Source organism: Heterocephalus glaber, unplaced genomic scaffold, assembly GCF_053883595.1.
Source record: "Heterocephalus glaber isolate CG9 unplaced genomic scaffold, H.glaber_assembly_v1.0 deba00001509, whole genome shotgun sequence".
Classification (NCBI taxonomy): Eukaryota; Metazoa; Chordata; class Mammalia; order Rodentia; family Bathyergidae; genus Heterocephalus; species Heterocephalus glaber.
Window position 1 is genome coordinate 6,878,587 of NW_028258325.1, and position 14,151 is coordinate 6,892,737.

The window sequence follows — 14,151 nt, forward strand, 5'->3', positions numbered from 1 at the left end:
GTAAGTGTGTCACTTCCCTAGGCAGATTTCTAAATCCTGTTCACTACGAGTCATCCGACTGCATGCCTTTTCCTCACAGGGGTGTGTCCTGGTGACACCTAGGCTATCTCACTGTGGATAAAGAGAGGGTGCCACATGCCCCTGCTTCCTGGCAGTGACTTAGCCAGGGTTTCACGGTAAATAAAGCATGCTTGGTAGGTGCATCAGGAGGCCAGTGCTAGTGTCAGTGAGCTTCAGCTGGTCGAGTTTGGGACCAGGTGGTGGTCTTACTTGCGTCTTCTACACCTGTAGGCACCAGTTCACCTGTGAGCTGCCTCCAGCAGAGACTTGAGCAGAACTTCGAAGCTTCCTCAAGGAAAGGAACGAACACTTACTTCTCAGAATTATACAGTTCTTGGGCAAGGACTAAAGACGCTGTGCCACAACCACTAGAGTACATCTTGATTCATAGACACCAGAAAAAGTGAGATGCCTACAGTCTTATACCCACTAAGTGACAGAGTTCTGATTTGGCTTTTTCATTTTAGTCCAAAAACCTTTGCCCTTACCCAGGCATAAGAAATCCAGCCTCAGACCTTAGGGAGGTAGAAACCACATAGAGTCCAGGGGTTTCATTTATTAAATGTCCCTTGAACGGACTGAACCACTTCAGCTTGCTCATGGCCTATAAAGCCTGTTCAGGGGGTGGGGACTAGGGAAAGCTGATGGTTTGTGCTATTTTTGTTTCTCCAGGCAACGCTGAGGGTATTTGTAGATAGTGTTCCCTCTGGTTGATCAGAACAATGGGAACTATTTTTTTCTGAAGGGCCTAGTTGACTCTGAAGCCAGTAATTTCCTGACACTCAAACCCAGTAGACCCAGGCCATTCAAGAAAGCCACAGGCGGCCCTGGTCTGTGAGGATGGATGCCTGGCTACTTGGATTCATGTCCTTCCAAGCAGGAATTGTGCGAGTGCAGGTGCCAAGAATTAAGGAAAAGGAGGAGAAAGTCTTTCTTCCATGCTCAGTGTGTTTTCTGTGAGGCCTGGATCACTCAGTGCGTGGGAGTGTGGTGCTGGCTGCTGCTGCAGCCTCAGGGGATCAAGAAGGGGTTCACAAAAGGCTTGGGGAGGTGGGATCAGCCTGGGTTTATATCCAGGACAGGGAGGATGTGTTTTGGGAAGAATATTGGGCCTGGTATCACAAAGACATGAAGTTACAGGCGTCTACCTCTGCCATGAAAATTTTCTCTGCATTTAAATTGCATGTGGTAATAAAAACTAAAATTATAAAAGGAAAAATACACAAATGTTGATAAAAATAAGTAAGTAAGTAAATAAATAAATAAATAACAAATAGGAATAATGTGGAGCCATGGCACCATGTTGAGTAATGGAGGGAAAAATACCAAATATTCAGGCTCCTTAAGATGATTAAACTGAACAAAACAAGGAGGAATGCCCTGTTTCCTGTACCCAAGAATTGATAACCCATGAAACTTCGAGATGGAAAGATTGATACCCCTGAGACTGGCAGGGATAACTTAACAATGTTGAAGTTAGACCAAGCCGTGAGGCACACGCTGCTCATGGCCCTACAAGAAGTTAGAAGTCAGAAGGACTCAGGCGAAAGAAACTAAGAGAGGTAGCTGTGCATGGAGGCACACTCCTCCAGTCCTGGCATTCTGGAGTGAGGCTAACACAGGAGGATTTTAAGTTTGAGCCCAGGCTGGGCAACTTAACAACTTAGCAAGACACTGTCTCAAAATGAAAACAAAAATCCTGGAATGTGGCTCATGGAGAAGGCTCTGCTTCCTATCCCCAGTATATTCTCTCAGAAGCATCACTCAACAAAGGCAATTGTAAGACGTAAAATACAAGAAAGGAAACTTGTGACTGCTTTTAGCAATTTGTGTTAAGTAAAAGTCTACAGAACACATGCAGAAGTCAAATAATCCTCCTGAAACGTGTGTAGAGCTTTGCTGTAACTAACATTATCTTGAGAGCAGAGAGGTCAAATCCAGGTTTCTTAGGATATGAGTCAGACATTCTTCATCTGCAATCCTTGTTAAGAGAAAACCTTGAATTGTCTTCCTGTGGTACTGAATCAGAAACCAGTGATGAAACCACGGATCTTCATGATCATAAATTCTTTGGGTGTTCCTTACACACAATGTAGTTGGAGAATGATTCTTTCAGTTACTCTTTATGCAGTAGAAATTTTCTTAGGAACTTGAAATATGCTCATTAGTTTACCCTGAATGATTTCATTATTACTGAATCACTGGGGCTGGGCAAAAGGATTTATAAAGATTCTAAAGGAAATTGTTGTGCTTAGCCCAAGTTGAGTCCAGAAAGAAGCATAGACATCCATTTGTATTCAAGATTCTACCAGGTTATGGTTACAAACACAAGACACTCAGTTAAATTTGAATGTCAACTAAACAATGAATAGCGTGAGTGTATGTGTGTGTGTGTGTGTGTGTGTGGTAACACACTCATAATAAAGAAATATTTAGTGAGTCTGGAAACCAACACTCATGTGACTTGAACTCCAATGCCCACTGCTTCTCACTCTTTCATCCTGTGTTTTTTTTTCAGTTTTGAAGAAGTAGAATTTGGGTAGGGCAAACTCATTGCTAAAATATCACACAGAAACATCTTAGTAAAAGTAAATTAATAAACATGTACAATTGGTACTGGGAGAAGTATGTTAAGAAAGTGTACTTTGATAGAGAAATCCATATGTCCTGAATTAGCTTTCTGTATCAGCTTACCACAAACATAGTAGTGTAAAACAACATACATTTATTGTTTTAGTTATATGGGTCAGACATACCTCAGGGCTCAGTGAAAATTCAACTCCACAATAACATTTAGAGACTTTGACATTTATTTTGAAAAATATGAACCTGAGTAAATTATTACCATTATTAGCACTTCTTTTTTATTATCGTTATATTCTTTAATAAGGATTCAGATGATGCAAAGATCAAAACTACTGATTTTAATAGATATTCTTTCTAATAGGCAATGAAATCTATATTTCCTTGCTAATCAACCTAACTCAATATTTTTAATTAATCTATAATTGTGTATCAATAGCATTTCTTGAAAACTGTTTAGTAAGGGAACTGAGGTTAAAGATATCCTAAGTCTTGGCTTAATCTAAACATTGACTTTAAGATTTAGTTTAAGCTATCAAGCACCTTCGAGTAGGTTACAGCACATCTACACTGGAAGTCAGCTGGTGCTATACGAGGCTCAGTTTTACCCCAAAGCAATGTGCACAGACAGTTGGGGTCCAGCTGTGGGCTTTGAGGTTCCTCGTGGATGGGACTCTGGTAAAACTAAAGAGAAAGCTGTGAGATCCTCCTTCGTGGTGGCAGATGTTTTGTGGAAAGAGAGTAAAACCAAAATACAACAATAATCCAATTCTTGCAGTCTGAAGAGAACAGCAGAACATTAGCGAAGGGTTTCCCTCTTCCAGCATTTCTCTGTTCAAGTGTGATAGACATTTCCAAAGCCAAGCCATGTCTCCAGTTATTGCACCATGTGCATTTAGGCAAGACATCAAATATCCTTTGCAGAATGGATGCTCCAAATCAAATATATGATCTCCAAAGTCACAATCGCTGGAAAGAAATGGAAAAACTTAAAGCCAAAAAAGGCACTCCTGAGTCAGTGTCTCCTCCCCAAATCTTCATCTTCCTCATAGAAACACCTGGAATTCATTCAGATGAAGAAACTCCAGGGAGTTTTATAGTGAAAATTAAGGTATTTTTTCTTTTTCTATTCCTCTGCTTGTGTTTTGACTGTTCGGAAACATTCCTTCCGGATTCCCTCTCCACCTTGTCCATTCCAATAGGGACCCCAAAAGACTATCCCGTGGAGATTGCATTAAGGGGGCTCTTATTCTCCTCTTTCCCATCAGGAGCAACACCAGTAGAGTAGAAGGAAGAGGAAAAAGAGGTAGGAGTGTTTTTCTGGGGTCCCAATGTGCCCAGTGCTGGTTTGAGAGTGGCCCAGGTGACCTTCTTTGGAGGGAGTCTCCTGCAGCCTTTTCCTGCAGCCTCAGTACTCTCTGGGCTTGAAACCCATATTCTAAGATGCTGCTTCTAGATACCAGAGATAAGAATGGAGCATTAAAGAGGTGTGATGGGATTCCTCCTTCTTAGTAGTTAGAAAAGTAAGGATGAAACGAGAAATAAGAAGACCTGGGTGAATGAATAAGAGCAATATCTGTGGATTTGTGCCCCCCTCCCATAAAGTTGAGTTCAAGAGAGAGCAGAAGGAAAGGATTGGAGGAGAGTGAATGTAAACTGCTCTTTGAAGAATTTAACTATAATGGGGAGAGAAAGAAATGAGGTGATAGCCAGAGGTTAAGATGTCCAATCAAGTGGGTGATTTATTTAATGGAAAATATTTTATGTATAACTTGAATCAAACTGGTTCAGTACTAAAGGGGTAATTAATGATGTAGGAGAGAAATGGACTGATTACTAGTTACATTCTTGAGGACACGCATTGAGTAGACATTAACATTGTACAGTAGAGCACTTGGCTCATTGAACTTGTTCCCAGGAAAATTAGAGTTGAATTATTTAAAGCCTTCTCAGCAGATTAATGTAGGTTAATGATAAAAGATGATTCATACCCACTTTTGATGTCTATTCAGCTATTCATGAGAATTTTTGCTGAGTAAAACCATGTATATGCCTTCATTTGCCTAAGAGTATACAAGTAAAATATGAAGATGCGTGACTCAATAATGTAGGTGAAACTTTTGGATTAGGAAGCTTTGTATGAGGTGGAAGGAGGTCGTCACATAAGAAATTCCTTCTAAATTTTGAGTAACCGTCTGTTTTTCTTATTCCTCACCCATTGAGGCCACTTCTTCATTCCTAGATATTGTGGTGGCACCTTTTATGTTCTATGACAATTTTCATGTGCTTGCAAGTGCTGTCTGATTTAGACTACCCATTTCAGTATTTTAAAAATAAAATAAACTTCCATTTGTAGACTCTCCACAGTGTTGGTCACGTGCCTATTTGTCAGGATCATTCTCCATGTGTGATCCCTGGAGGTGATGTGATTCAGAGATCCAGTTTTGATCTAGCCATCACTCTCATGGCTTTTCCCTAGTCTCTTCATTTCTTTTCTTGGGGCCTAGTGTTGGATAATTTCTCTGCGCAATGCTTTAGGTTGTAAGCTTTTGTTACTCATCTTGGGGTGATATCACAGATATGGGTTGAAACAATACTGCCCTAAGGTAATGGATGCATTATCTCATCTAACAGTCTGAAATATGCTGTGGATTATGCACAGCTGTCATGACATTACAAAGGGAAACTGAGGCTCAACAACACCATAGGAAGAAAAGGTACAAAGGGGAAGGGGAAGTAGGAGGGGTAGGGGAAAGGAAAGGGGAATGAAATTAACATGAGAAAATGGAAACAAAGATTTTGTAAATAGGGAAGGGTGGAGGGGTTGAAGGGAAGCCAGGATATGGGGAAAATTAAGAATCAAGATATATTATGTAAAGGTACAAATCTCCAATGATGAATGTCATTATATTGCATACCTACAATGTACCAATAAAATTTTTTTTATTTTTAAAAAAAACCTAATAGAAGTACCCAAATCCCACTACTGTATTAGTAATCAACCTCAACCTGGTAACATTTATATCTGTTAAGAAAAGTAGCTTTTGGGCTGGGGATTTAGCTCAGTGGTTTCGCCTCCTGCTGTGCAAGTGCAAGGGCCAAAAAAGTAGCTTTTGCCATTGCCCTGGACACTCCAAAACTAAATTCAGCTCAGCTCTGGATGAAGCAAGAATAGATACACAATGTGATGATAGAATGAATGAAAACAAGGCTCTGCTTTTCGGGATAGCAGTTATTCTGAAACCCTCACAGTGAGAAGCTCATTGTGTATTACTGGCGTGTTTAGCATTTTCTGAAGAACACGGGAGCTGGACTGAGCCAGGAAGTAGCTTCTATAGAGGGCAGCACTGGTTCGTTAGTCATTGCCTTCCTCCTATAGCTCAAAGACAACACCCTGGTGCCCATGAGCCACCTTCCTGCCCCAGGGTGTGTGTGAGAAACAGAACACAAAAGGTACAAGTCAGTACTTATGGTAATAGTTTCGACCTCGGATATGTGTTGAAACTCAGCATTTAAAATGCATTTTCTGGGTGGAGGTTCTTAAATTTGTAAGTGAACTTGAGAGTGCTCCAAACAGAAGAGGAAGGGGAAAAATGGGTAGTCAATGCTAATGGTCACAGAATGCCAAATAAAAATAATGGGGCTGCATGGGATTTTACAGAACTATGAAGGTGTAGGAATGTTGTGAGTTACCCTAAAAATGAACATGAAGTTTTGGGAATTTTAAAAAGGACTACTGTCATACCCAATAGGTGCCAGGTTAGCTACTGCATCTGCAACCCATGTTTGATCCATATTCCATCTCCTCTCTTCCCCTCCTCTTTAATCACACACTTGACTCCCAGGAGAATTTCAGGAAAGCTCAGGGCAATGTCACAAAGGCCACATGAAATAGTATCTTGCATCAAAATGGCTTTGGGAAAATGATGGCAGGACAATGTCTCCACAACTTATATTTAGACCTGAACATTTGGCAGTATCTAGAGACCCCAAAAGGATTGAAGGTGTTCACTGTGGAAACCTGAAATCAGAAGATGGGACAGAAGTACTTACAGCAAAGCTTCCCTGTTAAAATTACAAGCAAAGTCACTTGGCAGGCAGAGGGCAACCTCAGATCTCGATTCTGTTCAACTCAAGCCAGCATAAATGATAAAGGAAGATGCTTAGGCAAAGGAGAAGGTGAGGAAGCAGACTAACACTTAAGCAAGTTCCAACAGTTTGCCTGGGAATGTCTGAAGTCCTTCACAGCTTCTGTTCCTCGTAACCTTCATAGTAACCCACCAGAAGTGGGGTGAGTCTCATTAACCAATAGGTAAATGCAGCCTGGAAGTGAAGTGACTTGGCCAAAGGCACAGTAATTTTTAAATACCTAGCATTTGTTTTTTCTAATCAAGAAGTCTGGACTTTCTGTAGTGCACCACTGGCAAGAGAAAGAACTTGCAGCCTCAGGATAGGAGTCCAGTATTTGAAGCTAAAGCTGATCCACACCCAGAGACGCCACAGCTTTCCTGAACCTAGATTCTTCACATCTTGCCCACACAGCCCCACTGGATGCTCAACATTCTCTGAAGATCACTGCAAGGGCCAGCTCTGTGTTTTGACTCACAGACATGCCCTTTCCTTTCCTTCATCAATCAAAGTGAACTTTTATTTGAAGGCCCAGCTCTCAAGCCATGTTGAGTCCTTCTCAGACTCTGCAAGGTGCAACTAATGTCAGTCAGTCCCGTCAGTTCCACAAATACACTGCTCAGCCTCCTTCCTGGCCCTGGGCTATTCTGTGATGCCTGATAAAGAGCTATGTCTCTGTAATGCGGTATTGAGGAAGCCTAGAGTCTTAGCAAACCCAGGTTTCTCAGTGGATTGTGGATATTATCAGGCAGACTTTTCCTTCTACATACGTCATTCACCATGGCTGTGACTTATCTTTAATAAGATCTGGATGAGCTGATGTCTGACCAGTGCTTAGGACAGCCCTTGGCACAAGGAAACCAAAGGTGTCTTGCACAAAATGTGGGACCTCTGACTGTCTTCTTGACATGAGCTCCCTCTTCTACTTTTGTCTACCCCCACGTCAGGAGAGTTCACTGTGCTTTGCTGTGCCCTCTTGAATCTGTACCAGGATCTGACAGGTAGAGAGGGTATCTGCATTTTATTTAAACTGATTACAACATGCCACCCAAGTTTACATTTAGAAAGACCAATTTTCTTGCCAAGCTAAATCTTGCATGATTATGTGACATTTGGTCTGTTTTATTCCACTAGGGCCTCTATACCACGGTATCACAGGCTGGGTGGCTTCAAAATCAGACATTTTATATTCTCACAGTTCTGGAGGCTGAAATGTCAAAGATCAAGGCATCCTCCTCATTGGTTCCTTTTGAAGTCCCCCTCTAGTTTGCAGATAGCTGTCTGCTCCCTGGGTCCTCATGTGGTTGTTCTGCATGTCGTAATCTCTTCTTCCTATAAGGACACTGCTCATTTTGGATTAAAGTCTACTCTCACTCATTTTAACTCAATCAGCTCTTTAAAGGCCCTGCAGCCAAATGTAGTCACAGTCTAAGGATCTGGGATTTGGGGGTTCCAACTAGGAGCTCTGGAGGGATGACAGGATTCAGTTCCTGGCACAGGCTACTGTAAAAATATTCACTTCTGGGACAGCAGAGATAAGAGAGAGCTTCATGAGTGACTCAAAATTCCCTCAGCATCTCCAGCCTTGGTGGGACGCTCTACAGGAGATCAGGCTTGACCCGGGGAGTTGTGGGAAGAAGAAAATTCAGAAAACAGGGGAGCATGGGTCCTGCACATACAATAAACAGAGGTAGCAGAGTCAAGCGAAGTAAGTGTTCTACCCTGGCTATCTGGGGGCTCTAAGAGTGCTGGGAATAGAGGCTTCAGGCTCAGAGAAAAATGAGTTCCCACCCTGGCTGTCCCACCACCAAGGAAACAGAACATCTCGAAGAACTAGAGGAAGCAGAGGAAGCCTGATATAGATGCAGACAAAGTTGTTTCTCAGATGAGGTATTCAGGTCTCAATAAGGGAAGTGGCTTTTGAAGGGTGCCTCTGTGACTCATCAGCAGAATGGGATTCAAACCCCAAGTCCGAGTTTGGTGCACTATCATTGATATTCTCACTTTCCCCAGTGGGACTATCGCTCCACCAGGTCAGTGGCCTAGCAGACATTGTGTAAGGTTACAAGGAGGTTGGAATTCTGGTTCAGAACTCTAAGCCTGTCATTAAATAATCATATGGTCTTAGGTGAGGTGTTTAGGCATCCTGTGCCTCAGTGTTTTTCCTCTGCAAAATGGAGATGATAACTGAGCTTGCGTTATGGAATCGTTCAGGATGTGCTACTTGGAGCTTGCTAACCACAACACGTGACGTGACGCTTGCCAAGTGTGCTTTGCTACTCCCCTGGATGCTGTCAGAAGTGTCAGCCGTGTTCTACTCTGAAGCAGGTGAGAAAGACGGGAGGGGAGTAGAGAAGGTATCAGTGGAAGCTAAGCTGGGAAACATGGGCACGAAGAATGTAGGGCAGTGAGAACTGAGGAAAGGGCAAGCTGTGAACATGGACAAATATTCAAACAGTGTATTGAAGCCATCCGCTGTGGGTTCTCTGCTTTACCATTAAATGAGACTGACCAGCAAGAAGGGGCCGTGGGCCACCTCTCCTGACCTTTCTACCCCCAGGGCCTATTGCTGTACCTGGGGTGTAGTGACACTCAGTGATTAGGATGAATGTGAGAGCCCGTGGCTGAGCTCACACACGTGTAGGTGTAGCCAGGCTCACGTCTTGTAGTTACAGTTTGTCACCTTTTGTCATAAGTTGGGGGAGAGTACAGCCACTGCCCCTTGCAGCCAGGGGTCAATGTGGTGGGCGTCTCTGTCGACTCAGGTGACTGTGAGGACTGGCATGGTGACAGCGCCAACCGTGGTGGAAACCAGTGCATCCGAGAAATCACCAAACGCTGTGAATCCGCAGTTGTTTTTTGCTCCAGTTAAACATTTCTCAGTGCTTTGTTGGGATGGGAAACAAACCCAAGAGTGCTCTTCTCATCCACTCCCACTGTCATGGTGGCTCTTCTAAGCCCTGTAGCAGGTGTCACTTTCTCAGCAGAAATTTTGTCCAACTTCATTAATACCCTTTTCCCAACTCATTCCCTGACTCTTTGGTTTTATTTGATTTCCAATCTTCCACCTCCTATAAACCTTTTGGGATCAGTGGCATTCTGGGGCTAGTGACATTCAGAGTCACTTTGGGAGTGTGCCTTGGGGCTGATTTCTCTCTCTGGTTTTGAGAAGGGGTCCGCTGCCCTGAGTTTGCAGTGAGGGGCCCAGGTCTCCAGGTATGGGCCTGAGTGTTAGGAGCTATGGGCTATGCACATGGACCACGTGGAATTCAGAGGGGATCTCTGGTTAAAATAGTTTTTAAAGTTTCAGCTTAAATTGTCTTTGAATAATATGTACCAGTTTCAAATAGACAGAATTACTTTCTTAAAAAACTGTACATTTTTACTATGCCTATAGAATGAATAAGATGAGTTTGTCTAATGTTTTCTCTTCTTTTTCTTTAGATAATCAATTGCCTTCCACACTTACTGCAGATATCGTGGAAAATAGAATGTAATAATTTAGTTTTCTCTGAAACAGAATTGAACAGATGTACACTTAAACGTAGGCAAATTGCTAATATCTGAATCTTGGGCAAATGCACACACTTCACTAGCACATATTTTCCTCATTCTGAAAATGGGGAAATAACCTCTAACTAGAATGTTGTACCCATAATAATGTTTGCAAAGCTTTGAGAGCAGCAACTGGGAAAGAAATTTCTCAGAAAATATAATCTCTCTCTCCATATAAATATTATATATATTATTATATATTACATATTACATATACATTAAAAGATAATTGCAGAAAAGTGAAAATTAGCAATGCCAGAGATGGAATTGGTCCAGATTCACTTTTTCTTCCTAGAACAGGACACAAGCCACTGAAAGCAGAACTGTAAATTCCAAATAAGTCCTAGATAGTGGCTGCTCCCTACCCCCAGTCCCAGTGATTCTCAGACCCTCTGAGGTGGGCACATTAGGGAAAGGTTTAGAAAATGAGAGTGCCTAACATTTTCTGGAAACTAAGTGCTTAAAAGAAGAACATACTGGTACTGTTTGATATAGGTCAGGCACATAATTTTAAGGATATTAGTTATATGCTGCATCACAAAAGTCAGGGCACTGCAAACCTGAAAACTCTTCTAACCACAAACTTTTCAAGCATCTATTATTTTAATTACCCTTTAATGGGATGCTAAGACTGGAAAAAAAATATATATATAGTCACACCTTCTATGGGGCAAGTCTCACCTTGCATGTGGGATTGCTTAGCATTATGCAGTGTTCTTCAAACTGTAACCTCACCCTCTAACCATGTCTGTGACAATACATTTGCCTCCTCCCCAGTTCTGCATGCTCCATGGAAACAGGTGCAACCCACACGTGAGATGGTGAAGCTTCCGGCCCCTCATATTTCAGATGCTGAAGGAAAGATTCAGACAAGAAAAGCGTCTTGGTCAAGTAGGTATTTCCTTTCATTCCTTATTTTTGGACCAAGAAGCTTTTCAGTTTCCATTGCTACATTAAGTATTTTTCATTAAGTCCCTGATGAAACCTTTTAATTTTTTTCCCTTCAGGATCTGAAGTATGAACTGTGTGAAAAATGGAATTCAGTTTTCCCAACCTTCTCATTGGCCAATGTGAAAGTGAGCAACAGGAAAAGAACAACTTGAGGATCAAATTCAGGCTGGGGAGAATAGTGATAACCCTAACCTTTTCTCATCAGAGGATACCCCAGGGATGTTGGTCCAGAGCTCTGATATCGGGAGTGACATCAAAGGTGACAAGAGGAAAGAATTGTGGAAATTCTTGAGCCTGGAAAAGCATACTGGATAATACAACGCCATGATTGGGGCTGGGATTGGGGGACATTTTTCGTGGAAGTAATTAAGTTGATTTTTTCATTAATAACCAAAAACCAAAAGACAATGCCAGAGGCAGGATTCTCTATTACTCAAACATGCATTTATTGACCAAATGTTAGCAATGGTAATTGCTGTAGCTGTCCTTTGTTTACCCCTAACTCTATTCCTTTTTTTTTGGGTACCGGGGTTCTAACTCCGGTCCTTGCCAGCTCCTTGCGCTTGCACAGCAGGTGGCGAAACCACTGAGCTAAATCCCCCCGGCCCCCCTAACTCTATTCTTGCCATTCTATTTCTTCGGAGGAGTAAATTGAAGTTTAGAGAAGTTATTTGTCCCAAGCCGCACAGATAGCACTGCAGAAGTAGGATTCAACACAGATGTGTGGAACTCCTATTTTTTGCTCTCTGTGCTGCATGTTGGACATACACAGAAGGATGCTTGGCTCAGAGCCTCTAGTCCAGGGGGAGGATGGTGAGGAGAAAAGGTTTCCAGTGTGGCGTTCAGAAGCCCTGACGAGTGCTGCTGAGAAAATGGAGGCACTGTTTAGAGTGCTTGTTGGTGGAAGAAGCTTTAGGAGCATTTTCCCAGAGGACTGCGGGTGAGTGAACACTTGAAGAATGAGGATTAGGCAGAGGATGGCAGAATGAGGCCAGTGAGGAACAGGCTTGGGTGCACTGAGAACATCTGAGGAGTCCCAGAGAGCCAGAACCCAGGAACAAGGGTCCTTTGTCTAGCTGCAGTGCTGTGCCTGAAGCCAGGGAACTGCTCCTTTTGGGAAGGGGCTGGGCATGTACAGCTCTCTGTCTAGGTGGGCACAGGGCAGACAGTCACCTTGAATTAAATGGACACAGGGAGCACAGCTGACTAGGAGTGACCAGGAAGCCTTCTGACCCTCTTCGTCCTGAACTATCTGGAAGCCAGAATACGGTACAGACAGGTTCAGAGAAAGGGGGCAAATAAAGTGCATCCTCATTGTCCAGTAATGTGCCTGGTCCTTTCTGTGTAGGTATTCTGTGCCTTCCCAGTTTTCTCCGTCCCCTCCCCCTCCCCGTCCTGCTTCTCCTTCTCCTTCTCCTTCTCCTTCTCCTTCTCCTTCTCCTTCTCCTTCTCCTTCTCCTCTCCTTCTTCTTCTTCCTTCTCTCACCTCCAACCCTATTCTGGATTCTGGTCACCTGAGGACCATTCTTGCATCTCCCCACCTATCCATGTAGTCCATCTGACCATCAGAAAGTCCTTGATCTGCCTCTCTCTGAGAGTATGGAAAGGAGAAGCCACTTGACTTGACGTGGGCCTCAGTCTCCTCGTGTGTAAACTGGGGAAGTCTTCCTCATGGAGTGTGCAGGACCAGCTTGAAGAGTGAAAGCCTGCCCCAAAGAGCAATGGGCCAAACAAATATATTTTGTCATTAGTATTCCAATCTAAAGGTCATAGTCAAGAGTAATTGTATAGTTTGGAGTTTCTAAATTGTGTGGCTTCCTATGTGCAACTGGGAGGAGAAAAAAACACTGCCATTTGCATTTAAATACAAGTCTAAATCCCTCCCCAAAGCAGTAATAGCCACCCCAAATGAATTATACATTTTCTAATTTTAAAAGGCTGTTTTATGGAAATGAGGTTATTTGTGCCGCATGCTATGCTCTTGTTGTATCAATGCAAATGCCAAAGGGTGTGATTTATCCAGACTACAGCACCAATGGGAGAAAAATGTTTGGCCCTCATTTGCATCCCATTTTAAACACTCTGTAAATACCTTACCTGCAAATCACCCCACCCCTCCCACCAGGAGGGAGAAGCGGCCGTGTGGGCATGACGTTTATACTTTTAGTTAAGCTTGGTGGCAGTGATTTGTTGAAGTTATCCAGAGTGGAGTGTGTGGTAAATATTGAAGCAATGCAATCTTATTTTCAAAGATTAAGTAAGCGCTGATTTGTATGTACAGCCCTGTATAATTTTGTGAATGTGAGTCTGTGTTTATCGTTACTGTTTCCAAAATTCAAGTGTGTAAATCCCATTCACAGGTTCAATTACATCCATTTGAAGAATGTTCTTTAATAAAAGTGGCCCTGTCGGTTTTGGCAGCCAATGCTAAGGACCATCTTTCCACCCATGACAGGCAGGGGTGGCTGTCATTCGGGAATACAGGTGACTTTGAGGCCAATAATAAAATGCCCACAGAGTTTCTAGTTAGTTCCTGGCCTCTAATCACACATTCTATGCATATGTGGGCTGGGAAAGCAGGATGGGGAGGGAGCAGTGTGAAGCGAAAAGGCTTCCCAAGATCTTTCTCATTATTCATTGAGGAATAATGAAATAATGCCCTTTCAGATGTAAAATAATTCCCAGGGAAGAAGAAAAGCCTACCAAAAAATACAAAATGCTAATGATTTTCCCATGAAGTGTAAATAAGCAAAGACTTTTTTTCCAAAGCAAAATAAAGAAGGAAAAGGGAGAAAACAGAAAACAACTTCCTTTGGGAACTAACTTACCATATATTTTGTGTGACTGCTTGTGGAAGTCATGCCGTCTCATGGG